This window comes from Filicampus tigris, chromosome 15, assembly GCF_054856515.1.
Source record: "Filicampus tigris isolate MCC_2025a chromosome 15, RoL_Ftig_1.0, whole genome shotgun sequence".
Classification (NCBI taxonomy): Eukaryota; Metazoa; Chordata; class Actinopteri; order Syngnathiformes; family Syngnathidae; genus Filicampus; species Filicampus tigris.
Genome location: NC_141231.1, coordinates 12,811,722 through 12,825,929, shown reverse-complemented (window position 1 = coordinate 12,825,929; position 14,208 = coordinate 12,811,722). Strand labels below are relative to the sequence as shown.

Sequence of the window (14,208 nt, the reverse complement as noted above, 5' to 3'; positions counted from 1 at the left end):
AGCATGGACCTTCATTTAGCCTTCAAGTTACACTCATATAATGCCTTGAAGTCAGTCACTCATCATTTCATCTTTATCTATTCACAACCATAAACCTATGGTCGCCAACGCCTTGCACCTTTGTTTAATTAAAACTAGTCCATCCTGCTTTCCTGTCCTGAAGACATTCTCCCAAACTGAAATCAGTCAGCATTTATCAACACAATAACAGACTTCTGTCCCGTTTCCCCGAGGAAGAACAACAGTGCTTATGTGAAATACTAAGATTGAAAAGATAGTTTATAGAAAGTGAACATGTATTGCAAAATGGTGACTAGGTTGCAACTGTGAGATGAATGCGCTGACAAATATATCAATTAAATATATCCGTGCGGTAACGGGTGGGGACTACTGCTGTGAGTGACTCAGTAAGATGCTTTTACATTTTTTGTAGAGGATAAAGAATATATGCTTTTTAGTAGTGTTATATTACACTGGTCAAATCAGAGATGCAAGTCAACTTTCCTAGATGAATTGTTTGCGCTGATTCTGACTCTAAAAGTAATCATTTTCAGGTTTTCATTATTATAACATAATAATAAAATATGTAATATAGAAATGTTTTGGGGGATTTTTTTTCTAAAACATCACAGGTATGAATTACAACAGATGGCAAAATCTGTATTGCTCAAGTTTTTATAGGTCAAACTTAAAACCCCAAAAATGAATATACAGTATATCATTGCTGTCATGTGAAAAACACTTATCTCCATTTCTTTCAAGTTTCTTATTTTTACGCGAATGGTGTTTCCACGTTACAGACGTCGCATTAATGTGAAAAAAAAATTTTTTCAAAAATTTTCAAAAAAGTGTTTTACACAGGACAGTGACGATGGCTCATAAATGTCATGTGCTAGGAAAAAAGTGAAGACATTTTTAATCAGACACTTAAAGCCGTCTCTGATTACAATTTGCCGTTGACTAGTGTTATCGGACTACATGGGTTGGTTCCCAGTTTCTGTTCAAATATCTGTTGAGACTAAACCCTGACTAGCGATGCTAACCGTTAGCATTTAAATGACCTTTTTGTATTGCTCGTTACCACTAAGCTAGGTGAACTTTCCCAAGGCAAGGTCGTGTGGTTGTTTTAAATACACGTATATGGAACAATGGCTGTAATAGTGTGCACAATGTGTCTACATATTTATGTCGTTAAAGTGTGTTCACTTTTACGAGGTAACAAATACATCCAAGAAATATACTTGTATGACAACAGCGAGCGTTGTCTCATGGCCCTGCTGGTTGTGTCCTAAATGAGGCAGGTACAAGAGGGGTATTGATTTTCTCATTTATCCCTCAACAAGAAGGCAAACAAGAATGTTATGTATGGGGCAATTTCATGGCCGGGCGTGGTGACTGGCCTGGAAGGAAGGTCCTCTGGTTGCCTGGCAACCTCGTGGCCACGACAAAAATTCAAGGTAGTCGATAACATGTTTTATCCCCCTGTGCGCAGGGTGAAGAAAATAGTTTTATTAAATTTTTGGAACAAAGAGCTTTATGCTGTTTTTTGACACCTTAACATGATAACATCTTGCTTGTAATATTTTCATCCATACAAGCCATTTCCCAAAACGCTTGTCTTTATTACAATTACAGGTGAGCTGAAGTCTCTCCGGACAGGTTGCCAGTCAATCGGAAATTACATAATTAACATGAAATAAGCAAACAAACAAGCAGTCCCACTTACGTTCACACCTGGACATTTAAGTGTTTGAATTTAATGAATGTTGGCGAGAGAAACACAGGGTACGTCCTGGACTGGTCGCCTACATTTTCAGTGAAACATTCACTCTAAAAACACTTGGGTCAAATTGTGTGGAAAAGGGGTTGGGTTTTGGGTTATTTGTTTAACACAAAAAGTTGGGTCAAAGAAAAACAACAAAACAACCCAAAACATTGCCTTGTTTTGCAAAACAAAAAATCTCCAAAATTGTGTTGTAACAACTTCAAAAATTGTGTTTTGTGGTTCATTCATTTAACCGAACATTTGGGTTGAATAAATAACCGAAAAGTTGCGTCACTTGAATAACCCACAAAATTATCCAAAACGTTGGGTTGTTTTGCAGAAAAATCCTACTAATTGCATTGTTTTGTACAAAAAAACTAACAAAAAACGTTTTTTTGTTTTGTTTATTCATTTGATCCAACATTTGGGTTACATAAATAAGGTTTGGTCAGTTCTTTGGTGACCCAATCTGAGTTATGGCCCAACTGTTTTCAGAGTGTATATATAAACAACCATTTACACCAGGGGTCTCCAATCCTGTCCTACCTGTTTCCCATCGCTCTCTCTGCTGCAACACACCTGATTCAAATCAGGATCATTACCCAGCTTCTGCAGACCTTGCTGATTATTTGATCATTCGCATCTGGTGTGTTGCAGCTGGGAGAGATGGAAAAACAGGGAGGACATTGGCCCTTGAGGAACAGGATCAAAGACCCCTGATTTACACTCACATTCACACCAATGGACAATTCGGATTCTTTAGGTAACCTGAAATTACTTGGTGAGAGAGGTAGGGGTACACTTTGGACTGGTCCAGATAATCACAGAACACGTTAAGTGTCTAGTTAGATGATTTTTGGCAAGATAAGCGAGGCACCCTTTGGAGTGGTCGCCAGTCAGTGGCAAAGACAAACAACAATTGATTGACGCTCAAACAACGTTAGAAGTGACACAGCCTTAAATCACAATGTTTTGCACTTTTTTCCTCCTGATTTACGCGTCCTTCCCCTTTAAGCGTTTCCGCGAAACAGCAACGTGCTTCGTTTGACAGCCGTGACGTCACCGCCCAAACCCTCCCCCTACGTCCCCTGATTGGCCAAACCGTGGGAATATCCGCGGAGGCAGCGTTGATTGATTGGCTCCGGGGGACCGAGCCGGTTTGGCCAGAGCGCCGGACTGCACTCATCATTTCCCCTCAGCGACGTCGCTCCGAGCGGGGGAGCCACCACTACAACACCGGCGCTTCCTCCGCGGAGCAACGGAGCTGCAACAAGACGAACGAACAGGGACTGGGGTGGGGGGTAAAGAAAGGATTAAAATCGTCGTGGTGAATACGTCGAGGAGTTCAATGGCATCGTGGAATCTGCGGGAAGGAATACACTGGCACTTCCAACCAGCCAGCCGCGGAGAAGATAAACAAGCCGCATGAGAAGAGAAAACTCTGTAAGAAAACCCTCTCACGGACGACATATTACATGTACATGTGCACACACGCTACTGATACACTGATGAAAAGCCTGGCATGTGTTTAATGCTTGTTTATGAGCGCTATCTGATTTAATGACGGTAAATTAGAAGCTGCACATATAGTATTTTATTGTAACGTGCCAAGTGAGTATTTGCATCTAGCCTCCAAATGGGTCTTGTGTGGTGGCTAAAGTATGGCCCAGGTGGCCACAGACGGTCCGCTCTGTTTTTTAAATTCGGCCCATCGAGCATTTCCTGATTAAGAGTAGTGTAATATTTGGTGGATTAATATAGACGAAAATTGGTTGATGAAAATTGACTTATTCCTACAATTATTTTACTATTACTGATAGTAATAGTAAAATAATTGTACCAAAAAACCCCACAATGTATGTATTTTTATTATGGCAATTCGGTTTTTTTTTCATTTTCTATTCATTTTTATTAATAGTTTTGCATAAATAATTGTGTAGTTGCTTAATTGTCAGTAATAAAGCTTTTAAATAAAAATAGATTTAATCTTTTATATTTTGCTTTATTACAATTGATTTCTTATTAAATAATTGGTTAGTTGATTTTTTTTTGGTACATACAATGTTAGTATTTGATTTTTTCTGTTTTCATTCATTTGTCTCATTAAAATATTTCTAAATAATATAAAGAAAATATTTAAAAGCAAACAGTTTTACATATCGCTGGCATCGGGCGGAATCTTGGTACCTGTTTGTTGATTTATTTCATTGAATATTTCTTGATTTTATTTAATTTAAATTGTTGTAAAATGTGTAATCTTACATGTTTTTTTTATTGCATTGAATAATTTCTCAACTGAGTTACAATTACATTTGTATTTTCAAATACATGGAATATTTTACAAATTAATTGTGAAACGACAAAAAAATCTTGTTCCAACAAAACAATTTACATATAAATATGTATTTATTCAGCAATTAGTTGGTTAATTATTAAATGTTAGCTTAAAAAAAAATGAAGAAATCATTAATTTGTTAAATTAAACTATTTTACATATTTCAAATGAATAATTTTACTCTTTTTTTTTTTTTTTTCTCTCTTAATTTGTCTGCAATGACCTGGACCATCTGTTTAGTAATCAAAATGTGGCCCTGTTGCTTGAAAGTTTGCCCACCCCTGGTCTTGTCTGTCAGCACCACCGGTTTATACCGTGCATGTGTGTGCGATGGACGCTGCCTTTGTGCCCCCATTGAAAGGCGCCTCATGTGTCAGCAGCATCTCCGTGGATCCGGGAAGCACTTTGAAGTGTTTTTATCATGGCCCCATTCAGCACCGGGCCCCCTACACCCCCCCTCCTCCCCCCCCACACACATCCACCACCCCCTTCTCTCAAAGCGTCTTTCCGCGTCCATTGTGTCCAAGCCGGAGGTGGCGTGCTCGCACCTCGCCTGCTGCACATAGTGGAAGGTTGGCCTAGAGGCGCTCAAGGAAAAAAGGGGATCTTTTTTTAAAAGATGATTACTGGCCAGGTGTGAAATCCTATCCTGTTTATGACCAGCAGAGGTGGGGTGTTGCACAGCGAAGAGGAAAACTGCAATTTAGTGGGATTACAGGGCTGTTTGCCACCTACAGGGAGAAATGTGCAGGATGTGACTAATAACGATGTTGTCGTTGCCATAAAAGCTTTCCGATTGACATTTTTACAGAAGCACTCAAGAGTTTCTACTAGCATGACGCTTGTCTACTTAGGTTGCGCAAAGGCGAGCTTGGAATTTCCTTTTTTGGAAGGCCTCAAAAAGCCAGAAAACTCACCAAACGAAGGCTTGTTAGGGGTCTATTTATTGTAATACATATTAATTGCTTGTATTTGTTAAAAAGTACATGTAAAGGGAACTTGAATAAATAATCGGATTACATTGCAATTGGAAAATTGAGGAGAAATTGAGGAGAGACTGAAGCAAGGGTTTTATAAAAAAAAAGACAATATAATGAATGAACAATTGGTTTTATATATTCAACAGTTTTTACTTCTTAAATTCACATTGTGTATAGCAGTAAACTTCTTTTTCTTCTCCAGAAGCAAAGCTAAATTGATTAAAAAAAACAAAACAAAAAAAAGCTCTGCTGTAATGTTAAACGTTTGAAGACAAGCATATTCCATCTAATGTGGGTGCAGTATGGTGTTAAATTTGAATTTCAGTTCAAGGATTTGGAAAGTTAGAAGATAAATTAGCCCCGAACACGTGTTGCGCTTATCGAAACGAAATTTGATGGATGCACAAAAAAAGTCTAAGAACCTATGCCCGAAATTCAACAGAATGTTGTCCATTTTGGTTAGAAGCTATTTTGCGTAAATTCCACGCCTTTGATGACCTCCTACTAGGAAATTTGCCCAAATGGTAACAGGTAGACAGATGGGGTGAGGTGGATTTCATTATTGTGTTAGAGAATCATTCTCTTTTTGGGGACAGAGGGCATGCTTGAAATGTGCACATTGTTTGTACATTAACTTGGTGAAATATGGAGCGTCTATGTTCAGGTGTCCTGCGGGGTTCGGGGGAGTTGTAGGGGGTGGGTGCTTCCCTCTTGATCTCCCTTCACAGCCCGGCAGTAATTCCACTTCTGCATGGACGGACACCATTTGTCATTGAGCTGCCTGCTTTCTTTTAGCTCTCTTATGAGGCAAACAAGAATATATAAATCAAGCGCTGATGCATTGTAAAGTTTCCTCACTGGAGTAACTGCGAATGAAGCGGCCGCTCCCTGATTAGACATTTCACATTTGAGCTGAACACACAGTGACTTTCCGTTGGATAATGGTGGCTGACGCCCGTGGTTAGGCTTCTTAGCGATGTACGCCCCTGTGTGATCACCTTTTAGCTGCCATGTGCAATTAGAGGGCGGCTGCCATCTTTTGAAATGTGTCTAATTAGTCTTTTCTTTCCAGGGGCAGGGAAACAGGGGTTAAGGGTGGGAGGTTAAGGAGCAGGGGAGGCCCCCGCGGGTCACCGGGGATGGGGGTGGCGGGACTGCCAGGCTTATTTAGAGTCGGGTTTATCTTTGTTTTGGCTTGCGTGCCGGTGCCCCCGCCATTACTTCAAATTAATAATCCAGGCTGTCAAATTACGAGTGAAGGCATCACTATTCGCCACTCGCTCAAGGAACCCCGCACTCCCCTGTCTGGTTCGCAGGGCGGGTCAGTGACCCAATTCCACCCCCCCCCCACACACACACACTCTCTGGAACGTTCCACGAGGTTATCAAAAGGTTATCGCCCACAGGGAGCATTACATGCACGGGCTGCTAGGATTTTAATGATTTGAGAGAATCGTTGACCTTTCACAGAGAAGCAGTAAACTGGAAGCGGCCTGAGGACAGACGAAGACATATTTATTATTATTGTAGTCAGGCCTCGGCAATATGATTGTTTGTTTTAGTTGTTGGTTTTTTTTTTTTTTACAAAAATCCGATTTTAATCTTTTTTTTTTCCAGAATGACAAGGACAATATCCAAAACAAAATTTACTTCTTGTTTTTTTCCCGAGTTCTGAGATTTGCTTTATAACTTTTTTCCTGATACCACATAAGGTTGGATAATAACAGTGCTTTGCCTTGGGAAAAGTCAGCTTATCTTAATGCTTACAACAATGTAAAACACCATCGGCATACTAATGGTTATCCTCAATCAGTGCACCCCTAGAGCAAATACATGTAGACAGATAATATAAAAATGACAGCTCTGACTCGCACCCAAAATCCAGACTCATGTTCACATCTGCGAACTAGTTCCAAATTGATTTGTTTCTTTTGCTAAAAAAAAAACAAAAACAGATCTGTAGTCCATCAGGTGAAAAATCCAATTTGATTAAAATTGTCAATGGAGTACACCTATATAGCACTTTCTCTACACCATACGGTGGGTGCCCAAAGAGTTTTACATAGCCTCACATTCACTTATTTGAAAACTTAAATCTATTGAACTGCAGAGTACAGCGGCAGCAACCAGCCTACCGAACGCTGATTTTATCTCCTAAAACTTCTTTTTAGTTTAGAATTTCTTAGTTTAACCAGGATCCCGCTCCCTGTGGCCTAAGGTAGAATCCAGGTTATTGCACCTATTGGTGTTGTACATATTAAATCTTTGCTGCGGGTGAGGAACAGCTACATTTTATTGCTAAGATAGCTAGCTAGCTAGCTGGGGAGACGTTCCCTCTGGGGTAAACTCTTCATTTGCTGCCATTCGTGTGACGGTTGGCCGAGATGGGCTTCATTGACTGTACTGCCGAACATCTAATTTGATGCCGATTAGCAGCTTAACTATTCAGATACAAAAAAATGACTTATTACAATATCTTAAACCGGATTTAATCAATTAATTTCCCAGCCCCATTTGTTGTTAACTCTTTTTTGAAACTTCTCACTCAGTGTTTTGAAGAGCACAATCAAATGTTGAGATCTTATCTGTCTGTTAAACATTTTCACCATCTGTTAGTGTTTTGAAGTCAAGGCTTTTTGCAAAGGTTGGAGCGCGTAGCTGTCGTCCTTCGACAGCGAGCACACCGGGATGGGGATAAGATAAGACCCCTTGCTGTGCGCTGCTTTTACCTTGGGCTTGGTGCGCTTGCTCAGGATAAAAAAAAAAAAAACTGTTAATTGCTCCATTTTGGGGGGAAGGTAATCACATGCGCACATGGCGTCCATTCATCACGAGTCAAATCTCTCATCCCCGCAAAAATAGAATGTTGTGTTCCAAGAATGTAAACTCTTGATTTGAGTTTGACTGTTTAATAAAATGCCAGACAAATATGGGTATACTGTATGATCGAAAGAAAAGTGCATTGTCCAACGACAACTTTTTTTACTGGTAGTCAAAAATAGGAAGCTCAGATGTGCTGCATTTTCACTGCAGGTCCATGTGTCCAATTCAGATTTAATGTCTACTTTATTTTTTTTTTTTGCTTTCTACTTTAGTTCCATGTACATTTCACATTAGTCTATATACATGCAGTATGTAAATTGGAATATTACATCAGTATATTTCAAATGACCACGCCCTCAGCTAAGCTACAGTTTGTTATTATAGTTTTTCGTGTTTTAAGTACATAATGTGCAATTCTCCTAGTTTTATGTTTAGTTTGGCAGTAAACTCCAACTGGGAGTGACATTAAAGGAGAAGGCAACCCTAAAATGTTCTTTACAAGAATATTTTCTATGCAGGCCCACTAGTTGAAACATGGCATTCTGATTAATATTGCATTTGTGGAATATGAGTTAAGCAGTAAAACCCATCCGTTTTCATCCATCTCAAGGGGTGGCCATTTTGCCACTTGCTGTTGACTAAAACTGACATCACAGTTGCTCAGGGCTCAGGTAATGACCAATCATGGCTCAGCTTCAGAAAACAGGTAAGCCGTGATTGGTTGTTGCCTGAGTCCTGAGCAACGGTGATGTCACAAAATGGCCGCCCTGCGAGCTGGCTAATCGCAATATTAATCAGAATGCCATGTTTAGATGATTGAAGGCGCATAGGACATATTATTGCAAATCATTTTTTGGGGTTGAATTCCACTTTAAACGGCTTGAAACTTCTTTTTTTTTTTGAAGGATTGTTCACTATTTGTCACTATTTGTGAGTTGAGTTAGTTTACTGCCACCATACAGTGCTTACAAGTTAAAGCAAAATAAATAATAATAAATAAATAAATAAAATTCAAGCCCAATGACAGCTCTTACCTCCAAAAACTCAGGTCACTTGTATCTCAATGCACCATTGTACATGTTACTAGTAAAGCAAAACTATAAACCACTTGACATCTTGGTTCTATTAGTACTTCTGGTAACATTCTAAAATTCGACTTAACATATCGCACTTTGAAATGCATGTGTACATGAACATGCGGCAAAAACTCTCCCTAACTAACGAACAACCGAGGCTGAACTTCATCCCCGACATCGAAATGTATCATTTTTACTTCTTTGCTAATTAACTATTTAGACAGAGTTTTGGCTGCATTTTACACAATCTCAGAAAGAGCACAAAAAAGGCAAATTTGGGGGGGCATACACTCCTGGATTACTTTAACGTCTCATTTCACTTCACAGTTAAACACTGGTACTGCATTCTGCATTGATTCTTCGGATTCATTTGCATATCTTGGCAGCAGAGCCGCAATGTGGATCAGTTCCCAAAAAAGGTCCATTGTGGCGCTTCATGTAAAACACATGTCTTCTTAATTGTGTCTTCACTTTGGCTTTTGCGGCAGCTCAGAGAAAAATAAGGGCAGTGTTTTTCAGCTCGGGCTCAGCGTGATTTACATGCCACATAGACATCTGTCCTCGTGTTGGCCGAGGCGTTTGTTTTACCTACATTGGATCTTGGGTCCTTGAGAGCAGGTTGTTTGATTATCCTCACCGCGAAACCTTAATGTGACGTAAAAATATCTTCCACAGAAAAAGAAAAGGGAGAAATCGGCGGCTCTTCTAGGGCGCGCTGATAGCAATTATGCAAACTATTATAGAATTTAAGCAGGCCGGCTCTTATCGGCTAATCCAGAAGTAATAGATTCTATTAAAAATGTATGAGGGGTCTAAAGGGGGATGAATCCAGCAGCTGCACTGCCGTCTATTTCAGTCAGTGTGTGTCAAACTACTTGTCTGCTGCCTCCCATTATTAAGACAGCATCCTGCAGCGCTTCCATACATAATAAGCAATTCATTACACAATAAGAAGCTTGTTATTCATCGATCGCGTCGCCGTCGCTCATTGTTAGTCATTTACTTACAACTAAATGAGCTTTTTTGTCTGCCTTTTTAATACTGGAATTTAAGTTTGAAATGATATTAAAGTGTTTTGGGATCATAGTTGGATATGGTTTCAAGTAGGGCCTGACTGATGCAGATTTTTTTGAGGCTGATGCAGATATTTGGCAGAATAAAATCAGCCGATTCGTTTATATAAATATATAAAATACCTTATTTTTTGGCACCCTAACGTTTGCAAGCAGAACATTTGACTGTTTCACATGAATTTGTCCTTTCATGTTTAACTTGAGAGCAGAGAGAAAAATATATATTTTTTGCCATTGTTTTGGGGGAGTGCTGGGGCAATGTTTTTGCAATTTTTGTCCATTTTGAAAGAGATTAGGTCGGCCAATTTGGCAACCAGTCCAGGGTGTACTCCCTTTCTCTCACCAAAAGTCATCTTAGGTTAATTATAGACTCTAAATTGCCCAGGTGGGAATGTGAGTGGACAGATGACCAGTCCAGTGTGTATCCCACTTCTTGCGCCAAATGTCGGTTTTGGTTAACTGAGGACACATTGTTGTCCAAAGGTGTGAATGTAAGGTTGAGTGCTTTTTTGTCTTAATGAGATTGGCTGGCGACCAGTCCAAATTGTACTCCACTTCTCTTGCCAAACCTGTGACTAATGAGGACTACTGCTATAGAAAAGGGCTGTATGGACCGCACATACATATAACTTATTTTTATACATGATCAAAATAGATCAAATATATGACACGTACAATTCATTAGCACAATAAGAAGGATGTTCTTCACTCACCATGTTAATCTTCCATCTAAATTGACCTATTTTTTGTCTGCCTTTTTTTTTTTTTTTTTTTGCAGTAGAACATTAGCATAGCACTCATATGCTAATCCAGCCAGTGAGTGAAAAGCCTCACCGCAACTCCTTTTTTTCCACCCTTATCATCTAATCATTAACCGAGCTTCCGGAGTGAGCGTGGCGCACATCCAGGATTAGCAATCAGCCGCCATATTCGCTGTGACCCCCACAGGGTCGCCAGGGGCCACAGGTGAGCCTGCGGGGTCAGACAGGTGCACTGCTTCCTGCATAATTTACCTAAGCTCTTTTGACCCTGCAACCCACACCCCGCAACTCCAACACCCCGACTTTGACTGATGGCGCTGAATGCTATGCTACAGCGTGACTATATTTTCTCAGTAATTGTACCACTGAGTCTGTGGCAAAAGGGCTTTTTTTTTTTTTTTTTTTTAAAGGGGCTATTGCTTTCCTAGTTAGCATAGCGGCGTACTGTGTATCGCGGGGGATACGTTGCCAAAATATCCCCATCTTGGATTAATCACAGAAAATAAATTGTCTGCAAAATGTATTGCAAATCCTGCACATGTTGTAGCACATAATGTGGGTGCGGGTGGCATCTATGTTGCAATATACTGTAGATGCTATTCATGAGCCCATCTATGACATTTTGCGTTATGTGATAGCATTAAGCTAGCGGCTATTCCAAGTGATGTGGTTGTTTTAAATATGCAACATGTAATTCTCTTTGTTTAGTTTGACAGTTAAACTTCATCTGGGCGTGGCAATAAAGAACTTCATGTCTCTTTTTTGAAGAATTGTTCACTATGTGCAAAAGTGCCACTTGTTGTGAAGAAAATCCAATTTCAGAATCAGTGATTCACATACTAATCATCTACTGTATTTTATCCTCAGTCTACTGCAGAGATGGATAATCCAGGTCCAGAAAGTAAAAACCCTGCCACAGTTGATCTTTAGCCACAGGGGCCTCTAGTCAGGGAGCTTGTTTACCTGCAAGTTGAGTAGAAGCACCTGTGGCAAAAGCCAAACTGTGGCAGGGTTTTTACTTCCTGGACCTGAATTTCTCATTTCTGGTCTACTGCACAAAATATTTTCTGTTAGGATTGTTATTTGTATTGACTTGTATCATATAGTACATTTAATGACAAGTTTTTGCACTTGAAGCTAAATGGCTGTTAGAAGGTCCATTGTGTGCGGTTTCACAATAAAGGCCGTTCTTTGCCATCCACGGCTTCGTTCTTGCCAGGGCACATGCTGCGGATTGCGGAACGTGCCAACACTGGCGGCGGTCCGTGCTCGAGTGCTATTTTGGTTATCTCAGCAAAAAGCAATTAGATTGTCAGCAGCTTTCTTACTGCCAGTTTGATGACACATTAATAGCCGCAGGGTATATTTTTTGTCATCAAAATATAGTTAACATTTAAAGCTTAATGCAGACGCTATTAAAAGCGCCCCCTTCCTGCTCGCCTCCTGACCTTGTTATCGTCCCACAAAGTGCCATCTTATAATCCGTGCGGGGAAAAGATAGGGGGAAAAAAATCCAAATGACTGCCAAAGCGTCCTTATCGGAAACACCGTAGGGGACAGCAGATGGACGGCAAAGCACACGGTCTTTATCGCCCCCGGTGAGCCTTCTCCGGGCCTCATTGTGCTGCTTATCCCCTCAACGGATGTCACTGGAGACGGATGAAGATTAGTCGCCCGTGCACCTTAAACTTTCTGGGGCTTTTCCTCCTTATGCATGACAGAAGAAAGAAAGACTTACGCTGAACTCAGGAGACCTCTCATATGTGGTGGAGGAGAGGATTGCCATTTTTCTAAAAAAAAAAAAAAAAAAAAAAAACTACAACTTTTTATTTTAAAAAATTATTTGACTATCCTTGTAAGATTATGATGTCTTTTTCCCCAGGCACAGCTTCAGTGTTTTTCTTTCTTGGGGTTAAAGAGGGCTTGACGATACATAGCATACATACATATTTTTACGATACATATGTATCGGAACATAAATACGATACATACATTTTTTTCCCTTTTCATTTTAAAAAAATGTATTTCTCAAAATGTTCTAACTTTTTTCTCTAAAATATAATTTCCCCCCCAAATTAAAAAAAACAACATCTTATATAATTTTTCACATTGAAAAAAAAAAATTCAACTTTTTTTCCTCAGGCAACTTTTGTTTTGTTTGAACATTAAAACTGCACTTAAATATCAGGAATAATACTTAAATAATTATTCAAGTTTTAAACACAGTAAAAGTTAATGCAACTTTAAATACAGCTGAACTGTCCTTAGGGAGTGATTCTTTTTGTGTGCCACTAGTGGGGGTTGTGTTGGTTAGGGAGTGATTCTTTTTGTGTGCCACTAGTGGGGGTTGTGTTGGGGAACCCCGAAAATATATATTTTATTTATCATATTTAGAGTTTTATGTTTCTTTGCATTACTGTAATGAGAACAAAACTGTACTGAAATAAATTAAAATGTATCACACATAAAAGTTAGAAAAAAACTCAACTTCAGTAAAAGGTATAATATGCTGAACTCGGGTAGGTATATTACGCTGAACTCCGAAGACCTCGCATATGTGGCGTAGGCGAGGGTTTGTTTGGGGGGGGGGGGGGGGGGGGGGCTTTGCGAGGAAACGTGAAGATGCCAGACATCTGCTCTCCAACCTCTGGCATAATGTATCCAGCGCAGATTATCTGCTGATTGAAGAGGACCCACTTGGAAGCCCTGACCGTAATGTTATTGTAACAGGAAGGACTCACATTGACCCTATTAGGGAGGATGTCGGAGCAACTGAGCAAGCCTGTATTACATGCAGAGCCCGCAAAATGGCTGCATCAGACCTAGGGCTGAATGATTTTGTAAAATAATCTAATGGTGATTCTTCCCCCCCCCCTCAATATTGCAATTGTGATTTAATATGCGATTATTTTTTTCAAAGGTCTTTTTCTGAAGTATTTTTCAACACAAGCAATGAATTAACCTTAATTTAATCACAAACATCATTTATTTCAATTATAAGTACTTTTTCCTGAACACTGTTTTTTAAAGAAATTGTAGGGTGCAATAATAACTTGGTGCAATAATGATCTACTTTCCAATATTAAACAATGCTAGTTAGTGTTAGCATAGAGCGATGTCGTTGTAACGCAGAGCTTTTCCTCACGCTACAACATTCAATGTGATTTTCCACACTTGTTAGCGGTTAGCAAATACTGTACTTATGCATGAACCCATTTCAATTTAGATGACAAAATGTCATTGCTTGCCTTGTACTGATTGGCGCCATGTATGCTCTTGGTTCAATTAGAATGGCACCCCTGTTGCATTCTCTCCTCCACCCCCAGTCCCATCTTGAAATTACGGCCATAATGAAACATTCACGTCTCATTGTCTGCCAGTAAAAGGGAATTCCC

At 39.7% G+C, this 14,208-nt stretch overlaps 1 protein-coding gene and 1 long non-coding RNA gene across 3 annotated transcripts in view; one reads left to right on the top strand and one right to left on the bottom strand.

The window, feature by feature from the left end:
- Positions 1-14,208, bottom strand: part of LOC147135587 (uncharacterized) — a 37,291-nt gene that overhangs the window by 2,120 nt on the left and 20,963 nt on the right. The window lies entirely within an intron of this gene.
- The window catches only part of LOC147135588 (protein FAM222A-like), a 28,925-nt gene continuing 17,583 nt past the window's right edge, over positions 2,867-14,208 (top strand). Inside the window, exon 1 of one of the 2 annotated variants that reach the window (XM_086054310.1) lies at positions 2,867-3,208. The gene's annotated coding sequence lies outside the window, so the exon portion shown is untranslated. The remainder of the gene's footprint in view (positions 3,209-14,208) is intronic. The other variant, XM_086054309.1, reaches the window with a different exon arrangement.